Genomic DNA, 13,680 nt, shown 5'->3' with positions numbered 1-13,680 from the left:
CCTCTCTGCCATATATAACATTAAACATCAAATGTCTAAAGTAAAACAGACTTTACAGATTAGATAGGGAACTTACCATTCCTATTAATGCAGACTATAAAAGAAGGTAAACAGAAGAGATGTAAGAGATATGGTCTTAAAAATTGTCACAATCCAAAGTTTGCGTAATTCAAGATGTATCCTGAAAAGTATGGCTGCAATTTTTTCTTTGCAACTAATGGCATTGCCAGGTGGCAAGTATGGTAAAACAATATGCAATCCTTATGTCTCTCTGCTTGGAAAACTTTCCTCAATTTTTTTTATTTGAACAGTTACGTTCATTATTTTACATTATTCCCCTAAGTAGACTTTAATACAGTACTTTTTCCCCTTCAAACTCACATAATACAAATTTACATATAATGCAATCATATTCTAGCTGTATTTCTCAATGGGCAATAAATGGTATTATGACTAGGACCACCACATACATTGCAAAATATTTAACATCCCACAAATTCCTTCTAAATGGTAGTGGCATGTCCCATACCAGTCATTGCAGCAATTCAAATCCTCCCCACACTCATTTTCAAACATTCCCTGGGTAAGGGATGTTACTCCTAGTTTAGAGTCAATGTGCCAAATTTTGAGGAAGACACAGTAATATTCTTAGATATGGAAGCAAATGGACCTGAAGATGGGGATTATATTAATATAAGACTGGAAAGGCTCATATTTTTTCCTCAGGAGAAATGAATTTCATTGTACATATCCCTGTTAAATGAATATAGCAAAAGAGGGAAGGGATAAATGTGGAAATGAACTACTTTTCATTAATTGTTTGATTCTTTGGGCTTCCCATGGTTGACTCCAATCCTTGAAAGCATTATGAGCATAGGATTTTATGACCCAAAGTGTTTTCTAACAAATTAGACAGATACGTTTTAATTATTCTTAGATGGGAGAAGTTGTATACATTGTGAATTTTCTCTATGAACAAGGAGAGGTACGGGAAGTTGAGGCAAATGCCAATGTGTAAAATAGTGAGAAAGTCTATAGAACAAAGTTCATGTTCATGCATTAATATTGAAAGAGTCTGACAGCCTGGGAAATTAATAGAAAGGCCATGAGTAGCGGCAAGTTTACCCAAACGGGAAAAATATAGACAGTACCCAAACTGGCATAACTAAAACAGGAAGTGTGGTAGTTAGTGTAACTGAATCATCAAAGTAAGTAGTGTTAGGGTAGAGTTACCAGGATAAAGGTGACTGGAATATTGGCAGCAAAAACCAAGAGATGTGTACTGCCGAAAATGTGAGAGTGAGGAGGGACCAGCAAAGTAATTGGGAGCTGGATTACAGGAGAGTAAACCAAAGACCCTATCAGGTAAGAGATAGAAGAAAACAAAATTAAGAGAGATGGAGCTTTGGAACCAATGCTCAAGTTAGGACTGGGTTTGAATCTCACAGGCAAGGTCTTTAACTAAGACATGTCCTACTCAGTGTGCTGTGTACCAGCAGCATCCACATCTCTGGAGGGTTGTGTGAAGTACAGGACCTAGTCCACAACTGCTGAATCAGAATCCATATTTTAACAAGATCCCCAGTCTATCATATACACATGAAAATTTAATAAACACTGAACTGAACAGTCTCTAATTAAATTGGACAGCCATGTTGCTCCATCAAACATTTCTTCCCTCACTTAATCATAACCATCTAGTTATTCAGATCAAATCTAGGAATCACTCCTAACTCTCTCTTCCCATCTTTTATAAGTATGCAATCAATAAATTCAATCTAATCTGAAATAGCTTTGTATAAATTTCCTTTATCATCTCAGTTCGGTTCTACTGTCTTTACCTTAATTTGGACCCTTGTGGTTTCATAACTAAACTCTTGCAAGAGCATCACAACTAGTCTTGCTACCTCGCACGTGTGCTCAGAGTGATTGTTCTAAAGCACAGATTATATCATGCCCCAAGCTGCATAGAAACCTATATGGTTCTCTATTGAATGAAGGTCGAAAACTTCCTAATGCAGTAGATATGAACTTTCATATTCCAGCCCCATCTCTCAGTACCCCTCTTTATATTGCCTTTGCTGCAGCCATACCTGAATTCTCAGCTCCCTCAATATCTTTCTCTTTCAAAACTAAAGGTCTTTGCACATGCTATACTTTCCACCTACTTGCTCCTCTGCCTTAACTTGGATTGCCCTGAAGCAGACCTGAGATATGCAGATAAACCTTTGGATGCAGACAGTTTATTTTGGAAGTGCTCCCAGTAAATAGATGTAAAGGAGATGGCAAAGAGAAACAGGACGTGGGGAAGAAAAAAGAAACAAAAAACAAACAGTGGATAGTGAATTTACAAGGTGGTTGGCTCCAGTTATCTTACCAGAAGATAGACATACGGACATTTATCCACGGACTCACATTCCCCATTGTTTGAAGGCATTAAGTTCCTTAACTCTGGCTTGCTCCTAGGAATGGCTGAGCAGCCTTCCACAACTATAAGAACGTAAAGCAGAGAGATGAGACTCTGTAGCAGTTGCATTATGTAGAGAATGGACAACAGCATTTTGACTATACCCCTCAGCTGTGTTGAGACCAGGTGGCTCAAGATATTTCTGTGAAGTGGATCACAAAGATCTGTTGCATGCTCCCCAAACACTGAAGAATTATGTTATCCTATTCCCTGAATAAGTATCCTTGCTTAAGGTTATAGCACTATAGTGATGGTATTGTAGTATAATCTCTGAATATGTACCCCTCCTCCAGTATAATGCATTAGAAATTAAGACAGTACACAAAGAATTACAGGGTTTTGTTTTGCGGTTTATAACCAGATTATAACCTGGAACAAAGAAGTAGAATATAATTTGGATTTCACAAAAAGAAACTGTTATGAGTTGAATTACACACCCCCCAAAAGATACGTTGATTTCCTAACCACAGCACCTTAAAATGACCTTGTTTGGAAATAGAGTCATTGCAGATATAATCAGTTAAGTTAAGATGAGATCATACTGGAGTAGAGTGGGCCCTTAGTCCAATATGATTAGTGTCCTTATAAAAGGAGAAGACAAAGACACAAAGGGAAGATGACCATGTAAAGACAGACAGAGACTGAGCTACATTACCACAAGCCAATGAATGGCTCAGAATACCAGGAGCTAGAAGAGGCAAGGATGCATCATCCCCTAGAGGCTTCAGAGGGATCACAGCTCTGCCAACATCTCAGTTTTGGACTTCTCATCTCCAGAATTGTGAGACAATAAATTTCTCTTGTTTTAAGCCACCCAGTTTGTGGTACTTTGAAATGAAGCCCTAGGAAACTAATACACAAATTATATATTATGAAGTGTGTCAAAATTAGTAGGGCTTACTAAATCATAAAGATTCAATGGAATTGGAAAAAACTAGGTTGAATTCAGAACATCCAGTCCCATGTTCAACTTTCTCATTTTAAACATGTGATATTTGCAGCTCAGAGAAAGCAAGCTATTTACCAAGGAACACACAGCTAATAAGTAGCAGAGTCTGGCCTAGAATTGAGACCCTTGATTCTCACTCCAGTGCACTTTCCATTATGCTATAAGATTCCTCTATACCTGAGCAATGCCCACTATCCCTGATTCAACTTCAGCCAGATATGCTTACCTATTCTGGTAAGCTGGGAGGTTGACCTAAACACCCACAGTTAGTCATTGTCACAGAATAAGAATACCCTTTTCCCTACCAGTATGCTAGAGCACGGGGTCTAAGCATATTTAATGCAGTGGTTACCATGGCACCCACATAATTTAATTACCACTCTTTTGTGAATATTTTAAAATGAAATTGTTAAAAGATCAAACAGCACATTCAACATTGTATGGCTATAGAAATGATAAGTAGCTTTTTAACTGAAAATGTTCTGTTCCTGCAGGGACTTGATTATTTTTTATGAGTTAAAATTTAATTATGGTATTGGATATGTAAGTGTGTTTCCTTAATCTATTACTGTGCTTCAAAAGCTAAATATGTCAGAAACATTTTACCTTTTAATTTACGACTCTGACCAGTCACCTTGCAAAGCTCAGCTACCATTTCACCACCGTATTTTATATATTTAGAATTGTAGAAAGTCCCATGTGCATACAATATTCAAGGAAGTCTTGCAGAGAAAATAAAGAAGTCCAAGGAGTTTTACAGTTTGGTATAGGAGTTATACGAAAGGATAACAGCGTATGAATCAAACCATTTACACATAAACACTGATGTACCTTGGGAGTGCAAAATTCCACGCTGGACAGCTATGATCCAAAGAAGAACAAGTAATCTTTAAAGCCCCACTACTCAAAATATGGTCCAGGGACCAGTAGCATCAGATGTCAACATCACCTGGGAGCTTACTAGAAATTCAGAATCACAGACCTCCCCACGGACCTGTTGAAGTAGAATTTGTACTTTAATAAGATCCTCTTGTAATTCCACATGCACATTAAAACTTATACATAACTGCAAATGAGTGTTGCATATCCTATGGTGAGGTGTACAATGAGTAGTGTGATTGGAGTTAGGGATGTAGAAAGTGGTTAGAGGGCAGAGGAATTGGAACTATATGTCTGGGGCAGTAATTGATATATAATCAAATAAGTAATTTATGTTTGGAGTCTTGAAGATTGAATGGTAGTTTGCCAGGAAGACAATAGATGAAGAGACATCACTGAATTTAAACAGAAGAGATAGCAATTACAAGATAGTAAGGCATAAAAGAGAAATTGTTCTAGGAGCTGGAATTGGTTCAGATTAGAGAGTGTGGAGTTTAAGGGGATTATGGCAGAAGACCAAGATCTTTGACAGGAGCTAGGTCATGACCTGCATATCTTGATAAGGCATTGATACTTAGTTAATCTTAAGCTAATAATTATATTAATTTAGACCAATATAATTTATATGGACCATATCTATCAAGAGGGTTGATAATAATAAAACCTAGAGGGAATTTTCTTTGGTTTGAATACTGGTCATTTCATGTCCTCTTCCTTTTATCTAAACTATCTTTAGTAGTAAGTATCTATTCATGTTTATTCCACTGGAATGTAAGCTCTATAAACTGAGGAGCCTTATCTACTTTCATTGCTGTATCCTTCACGCATAAATCAGTGACCGACACTTGGTAAGTGCTCAATACATATTTGATATAAGTAGTTGAAAATGACTTCAGATATAGTTTGACTACCAGTTGAATAAGTATAAGTTGGGGAATTTTAAATAAATAAATGTGTCCCTCTACGTAAGTTTAATATAAATTAGAGAAATTATATCAAATGAAAGATAGAGGAATAAAAGAGAAGTTTATTCTCAGTAAGTGTTTCAGATTCACTAGAATTTGGAGCCAGAAGGGTCCACAGAAAGACTTTAATGGGAGCCAGATCTTGTCCTATGTACATACCAAGGATTGTCCACTCTAAAGGGACAGAGAGCTCATAATAATGAGAAGTTCCTAGTTTGCATTGTCTTTCCCTATTTCCATCATGCGTGCAGAGATTCATGAGCTCTCAAGTGTCTTCAGATATATCAACCTATTATGTCCTCTATTATGTCCCTATTATATCCCTATTATGTGTGGTGAATATGAGAGTTTAGAGTGTCCTTGGCAAATCTAGCGTGACACCAAAGTTTGGAGAAATCTCTCAATTCCATGACATTCACAAATGCTAGATTAGTATCTTCTCAGGTAGCCTCTCCATGAGGTAGACGTCCTATCCCCTACTGTTAGCTTTATTAAAAACAGCTATAATCTAAACTGGTCTAGGCAGTCTCCATAAGAGTAACAATGTATTAGAAATTTAAATTCCAGTTCATGGCAGTGAATTGAGTCCCCTGCCATAGCTGCTGTTCAGGGTTCTGGAAAGAAGAACATTCACATCTATTTTTCAAGCAATTTGGTTTCCCCATTCTAAGTTCAATCGAAAGGACTTAGCACCCTGATGTGCATGGGCTACATATATGGCCACCGTTACTAACCAGTTACTGCTCTATCAGGATATAAACAAGGACATTTCCCAGGATACATCCTGGCCCAGGATAACAAGGGCTTCTCCCTGAAAAATCCTAGAATCACCAGTTCTCCCTGTTTCTCCCTGGGGAGCAAGAACCCACAAGACTTAAAAAAAAATGACTATGAAGCATTTAACCTCTGTTTAGGTTGAATTGCTTCAGAAAAAGACCCTACAAAAAAGTACCTAAATGCAAGTAGCATATTCAAAAGTGATTCCAAGAAACACTGGTAGGAGTGTAGGAAAATGAGAGAGAAAATGGAGGAAGCTAAAACCAGGTGTGTTATCGAGCAAGTTACCACTCTAGGCAACTAGATCTTAATTCTATTACAGAACTCTAGTAAAGAGTACAGATTCTCACTTCAGAGTTTTCTAATTTAAGGGGCAAAGGAGCTATTTATACACCAGCTCTTGTCAGCCACTGGTCATGGGTAGTGATCATACTCCAGCACTCCCATTCTGCCATGCATATAGTAGAGCAGGCTCCCATAGTCATTCAGGGAAGAAGTTGCACGTGCTGGTAGTTGTAAGTTGGAAGTATGACATGAAGCAACACTGTGACAATGGGATTTAGGGAGGTGCAAACTGCCTGCTACAATTATCAAATTAACACTTTCCGAAGACCTGGTCTTGTTTTCTCTTTTTGACATCAATAAAGCTATTATTCAATTTATTCTTTGCAAAAATAGGGATAATTCCTTCCACCAATTTTACATATATTCTGGGAATATTAAGCCTACTAAGTTAATAGATATGCAACTAAAATAAAAGATCATTTACACCTTTCTTGAAAGAACAAGAAAGGTATGTTTGAAAGGTCATTTTCTATCTCTGCCTTTGACTTGATACTGCTACTGATCTCTCTCGCTAGAAACGGTAAACGAAATGCAAATTAATTCCTGGTAGAATACTTGTATGTTAGGGTACTCTGCTGCACATATTTTAATAATTGTTTGATTTTATTTGTGAAGGTATCATAGGAATGGTATCATGATAAGGAATGCCACTTATTTATCCTTCTTCAACCAGGCTCTGACCTATGGAGGACAAATGGCAGATGCTATATGGAGATTTACAAGTAGCAAAGAGTTTTCAGTATCAATGCATAATTGTCAATGTTTAGTGAAAAATGTGTAATGAGGGACATGACTTGTGCATGAGGCAAAAATTGTACTTTTGGCTCCCTCTCCTCTGCTCCTCCTCCTCTCAATCCTCCCTCCCCAAATGAAGAAAATCAGCTGCCACTGAGAAGCCAAGCTCACTTCACATCTAATAAAAGGTAGAGGAGTTAGCCAAGAGAGAAAACAGAAACTACAGGACCTGGTTTGCCTACATATAGCGTGGAAACTGAAAGCCTAGAAGAATCCATGGCATCTGTGTGCAAATGACCCAAAAGAATTATTAGGGATGACTCATGTCAGCAAGAACTTTAAACCAGTTCCCAAGCTGGCACAGAAAATATGACTAATGAATGTTTTGTTGTCATTTATCTATCTGTATCTTTTGCCTTAGAGAGAGAGACGTTAGAAAAGAGAAGTAGTCAAATGATTCCTCCTAGGAATAACTTCCTTAGAAAGGAAATGAAGGAGAAAAAAAATTTGCTCAATAAAAGTGTTCATCTCTCTAGAGTAGTGAATATGGAAAGAGGAGGAAAAAGTGATTCTACAGATGTACTATAGAGAGGATTCGACTCTCTAGTGCAAGGTTGAGTAGACTCCCTGTAAGGACTTCATTTCCACTTTTGGTGAACTAAGAAGGACATGAGAGTTAGTGTCTGAATATGTGGATTTAGCCCATCCCCACTATATATAGGTCCTATGACCTTGAGCAATTTGTTTAATCTCTCTGACTTAGTTTGATATTCAATAAATAGATACTCAAAGGCTTGTTACATGGTTAATGGCATTCGAACTGGGTTCCACAGAGCCCTAGGGTTTACTGGAAGCATCTCAGAATTGATTGAGGGAGTGCAAGCAAGGGCAAGTGACTGGGGCGTCTGGATCTCCAGTCTTTTTCTATCCAAACCAACTCCATTTTGACTGTTCTATTGTTGGAATCACAGAATAGATTCAAGAACAACAAAATCCTATGAGGTAACATTCTTTTTCTCCTAAAACATATTTGAAAATCAGTGAAATAGTGCATGGAAAACACTTCTATAATCTCTGTATCATCACAGAAATGCTATTTATGATTCTCAGCATTTGAGGATAAGATGTCATGCACACAAGAAAACCCATTATTCAAAATTAATGACAATTTATTTAAGTGCAGTAACACTACAGAGTTATTTGGAATTTCTACCTCCTAGCATTTTCCATTCAATCATAAATACTTTCTTTAAAATAGGCTCTAATGCTCTTGTATAACTACCAGGGTTTTAAATGTTAATACAGTAAATGTAAAATGGAAACAGAGGGCTTTCAATGTCATAAATTTTTTTGATCAAAACAAGTAATTTTAGCCTTTCAAGGTATATTTTAAAAATTGCGTAGCGAATGTTGGCACACCAAATGTTAAAGTTCATGGTGTATTTAGAAATTATCTGTTCTTTTCTTTAGATTTTTGATGATAAACAGAAATAAGCACTCAGATTGGGAAAAATTCATTCATTTTTCCACTTACTCAGCAAGGATTTATTCAGCCCTCATAAGGTTTTACTCACAGTTTTATGTGTACAGAAATAAGATGTTTACCAAACAGTTCCACCTTGAGAGTTCCATTAGAGAGGAAATTCGCACAGAAAACTAATGTATTATAAGGTTTTTGAAGAGTTGTAAAACAGAGAGGGGTTGTAAGGAAAGAATAACACATATGGAGGGGGCTTGGGCAAAATTGTAAATTGTCTGAGTAACCAGTGACCTCATGATACAAATGATGCCTCCTACTGCTCACTGTGGGCAAGGACAGCTGTGGACACTAAGGCTCCCATGTTTAGTCTCAAGGATATTTCTTTCCTAGTCCATGTTCTTTGAACACTTTTTCCCATGCTAAAGGCTCCCAAGATTCCAACCTTTATTTGTCCTCTCTCTAGCTGCCCTCAACACCTACTCTGTCTGTCTGTGGTGTGAGAAGCGGTTTGTATATCAACAAACTTATTTCCTTCTGCTCCAAAGGAACTCCTCATACCATGTTGTTTAAGGACGTTTTTTTAAAAGATACAAATTAAATAAACCTAGACTTTAGACTATGCTCCTGGATTCGCTTTCTTAGACTGTTCCAAAAGCCTGGTGTATTCCTAATTTTCAATTATTTTATGGTCTAAGAGACAGCTCATCAAATGCATCCCCTCACTTTTCAACATTTTCTAGGTCTAACAAGATTCTTCAACTTTACATTCTTAGCAAGCAGCTCAGGTCAGAACACCTGTGCATTTGAATGTCATAAAACTTCAGACGGGATAAGCAGTTGAATCCAATGGGATCATCAGAATGGGGGGATTCAGCTAATCCTTAATAATTTGTATTTGCAAGGATCCAGAGTGGTGTGATTTTCGTCTCAGTGTCCTTTTGTGATTCATACAACAAAACTGCTCTTAAAGGTCTTCCCAGTTCTAAGATATGGTTCTGTAAGAATCTAGAGGATCATACAGCATCAAAGAAATATTTATGGCTTGCTTGTCAAGTGTACTTTGGGTATAAGGAATAGAAACACACTCAGATTTGTTTAAGCACAAACTACTTAAGATTGGTACCCTTTACTATATGAAATAGATTATAGCTCTTGTCCCAACAGTTCATCATAAAATGCCCCTTTCACTCTCCACAGAATGCAGATTGTGATGATAAATTATAGGTCACCCTATCAATCAACGTGGGATGGGAGATTTAGCACAAGGATATTGGGGGAATTTAATAAGACTATCAGACATTAAGGTTGTGGTCTCTCTCATACCCACCCTATCCATCTACCCATCTATCTACCTATCATCAATCTATAACTCCCTCTCTTTCATCTTTTTTGCATACAGGCAGAGAGCTTTTCCAAGTAAAGTGCAGAGTTAATGAACTTTATGGTCATTCATTGCACAGAAACTTTTGGAGCCTTGGGGCCAGCCCCATGGCAAAGCAGTTAAGTCTGCCCGTTCCGCTTTGGCGGCCCAGGGTTTTGTCAGTTTGGATGCTGTGCTCAGACATGGCACTGCTCATCAGGCCACGCTGAGGTGGCATCCTGAATAGCATGACCAGAGGCACTCACAACTAGAATGTACAAGTATGTACTGAGGGGCTTTGAAGAGAAGAAGAAGAAGAAGAAAAAAAAAGAGATTGGCAACAGATGTTAGCTCAGGTGCCAACCTTAAAAAAAAAAAAAAAAAAAAACAACGTTTCTTCAGATAACAGCTAACATTTATGAAAAAAAAAAAAAAACTTTTGGAGCCTTTATCATACCAAATATTTTGCAAGACACAGACTATGCCACATCAAATGACACAGGATCTTTACCTACATAATATTCATAGTTCGGTAGAGAAGTCAGGTAAATAAACAGGGAATTAACTATAATACAGAATGCCAAGCCCCTCAATAAATACAAGTACTAAATGACAAGGAACAGAGAGGAGGAGGATCCAAATGAAACTGGAGGAGACAGGGGATCTGAAATTTTATTTGAGCGACTATTAGTCATAGTTTCAGTTAGGAGCATTCTAGGAACACACCAAGAAGAAATATATTGGTGGTATTGGGTAAGGCCTATTTTGAAGATGTTATTACAATATACAGTCTCTTTTTTTTTTTTTACAGCAAAATCCATATAGTGGTAATTGAGTTTCTAATCACTGGGAATGTTCAAGAATAGTCAGGACCCTCAATTCTTCGAAAGATATATTTGATTGATTCATGCATGTGTGCATGCATGCAAATACTACAATGAGATATCACTCACACAATTAGTAAAATTGAAAAGATAATCCATACCAAGTGTTGGTGAGTATATGGAAAAACTAGCACTCTCATACATGAATTTTGGAAGTAGAAATTGGCAGTACAATTATTTTTGGCAGTTGGAGATATATATACATATATAACTATATATAGTTATAGTTGTACACACACGTACATATAAAACCTTACCCAGTAATTTCACGCTTTGGTATACTTCCAACAGAAATTAATACTTGTGATCATATTTTGTACATGTACAAAAGCTATTTTAACATTGTTATATATAATAAGCAAAAATTGGGAAAAATAATGGAATAGATTAATTGTAGATTATTTGTAAAATAGAATCTACACAGTGTTGAAAAAGGATGGACTACTGCTACATATGACATCATGGGTGAATCTTTCAGACATAATATTGAAGGGAGAAAGATAGACACACAATTTCATTTGCATGAACTCAAACTCATCTATGTTTAAAATTATTCTATGATGACAGTGATAACATTTTAGGGGCTGCTTGACTGAATGGAGACAGGAAGAAGGCTATTAGAGTGATGGAAATATTCTGTATCTTGTTCTGGGTGGTGGTTACATGAGTGTAAATATTCATTAATCTGTACACTTAAGGTTTGTGCAATTTACTATAAATAATACCTCAATTAAAAAAGAATACTAGGCCATGTTGTTAGAGAGATTGATTAATTTATTCAACTAAGCATTAAAAAATACTGAAAACAATGCTAATCACCAGACAAATGAACAAAAGAGGTAACTGATGTTTTCTTGAGGAAATTAATGGAGATTGGGAAATATTACAATTAAGCACAATTCAATGTTTAAATGCTATATTTCTACACAGGATGCTGAACCCACTTCCATTTTCCATTCAAAATACAAAAACACATTTTTTGAGCACCTCATCAGTGCCAGGCACCATATTGGCAACTGAGAAGTCAGAGGTGGACAAGAATGACTTGCTCTCTTATTTCGAGGAACTCCTAACTCATTCACACCTGATGCTCCTATCAAAACATCTACTTTGTATCTCCATTGATTAAGGAAGTGTGGTGCCAGTCTTATCTACTGTGTTTAAATAGTTATAGAAACAAAGATACATTCTAAACTCAATATTTACAGTGAATTATTTTGTTATCAATATCTCTTTTCTTTTCCCAAGGCATATATAATATCATCATTGAATGTTTAGTGGAAAAAAAAATCTTCAAAGCCAAAGAAAATAAGTCCATAAAACTAAAACTGGTTTGGTGAAAAATGTAGAGGAATGCCACTGAACTTTAATAATTTCTGAGTTAAAAAATCATTTACAATGTTTAAGAACATATGTAAATTAATAGAACCAAATTCCTAATTGGAATCCAAGAAATATTTCAGTAAAAACTTGATAGTTCTACATTTTTCTCTGAAGTATGCATTTCAGTTTTGCATTTATAGTAATTAGTCTCTCTCTCTGAGAAGAAAGCTTTCCACACAGTTGTAACAGGCCTTTAAAGATCTAGGTAATAGGAAAGAAATTCTTTCTACGAATTCCTCTCCATACTGTACTGCCTGCCACCGACACCTAGAAGGCCCTCCAGGCTGTCAAGAACTGCCAAATGATAAAAGAGAAAATGATGAAAAGAAATGGAACCTTGGAGCTGACCGCCTAAAAGCCAAAATTTCTCCTGGGATTTCTGGATACAAAAGAAAGCTTTTGGTACTTCCCAAAGAACACTGGATCACATTAACCTATTCAAATATGAGGTCAGATCTCAGTGTTTAGGTTTAAAGCTGTCCCATATGTGCCTTGATAGGGAAAAAAGATGACAAATCACACCTTCGAATAAATTCATTTTAATCCCATTCTTCCTTTTGATGTAATAAAAATAGTCTTGTCATGTAGCTACAATTGCATTTAATGGTTGCCATTTACAGAAATGGAAAAAAGATATCTGAGTATAATGCCTTCAAATATGGCTAATAGCATTTTTACATATGAGAAAAATACTTTTATTTTACATGAATAAGACCATTGCTTCATCATGATGATTATTGAAAATTCAGCAGCTTCTCTTATTATAGGGTAATGATAAGAACAGCTCCATCTCTTCTCTGTCATTTATGTTAAAAAATGGTAAGCCAAGCAAATCTATATTCCTAATGTTTGCTGTAACCCCATTAGTTCTCAGACAAATTTTTATCAAAAGTCTTGCCTAATTATTACCACTTTACCTGATTTTAATCTCATATTTTAAATAATAAAGATGTCTCAATCTGTTATATTTTAAAATGACCCAGTAAATGCTGTTTTTTTCCCCATTAAGCATTTCTTAAGCACATAACTTGTCACTTCTGTACTAATTTGCTGTAGCACTCGTTGATAAGTGGACATTAATTAATGCTAAATTACAATGGAATTTTTATGGAATTACAGGTGACATCCGCATCAGCACCAAATGAGTTCATCATGATTAAACTTATTACCATTTCTAATTAACCTTGAGTGCCCCTGGATGTTAACTGCACACAAGGCAAGTGTCTATGCAGCCTGCAACTCCTATTGAAAACAAACCCTGCATATCACACAACCATTAAGAGTTGAAGAAAGAATGGCACAGGCCACGTTTGTACTCGTTGTGTATGCAAAGGATCACAGAATGAAAATATCAGCAATAATCTGGAGACTTTGAGCAACAAAATTGTTGCTCTCAAAACAAAAGTCAGAAAGAGGCCTTCCACAAATTTAATTTGCTTCCAGTGTCATGGGCAGG

This window comes from Equus caballus, chromosome 3 (genome assembly GCF_041296265.1).
Source record: "Equus caballus isolate H_3958 breed thoroughbred chromosome 3, TB-T2T, whole genome shotgun sequence".
Lineage (NCBI taxonomy): Eukaryota > Metazoa > Chordata > Mammalia > Perissodactyla > Equidae > Equus > Equus caballus.
The sequence above is the reverse complement of the archived record's forward strand: the minus strand, read 5'-3'. Positions refer to the sequence as shown.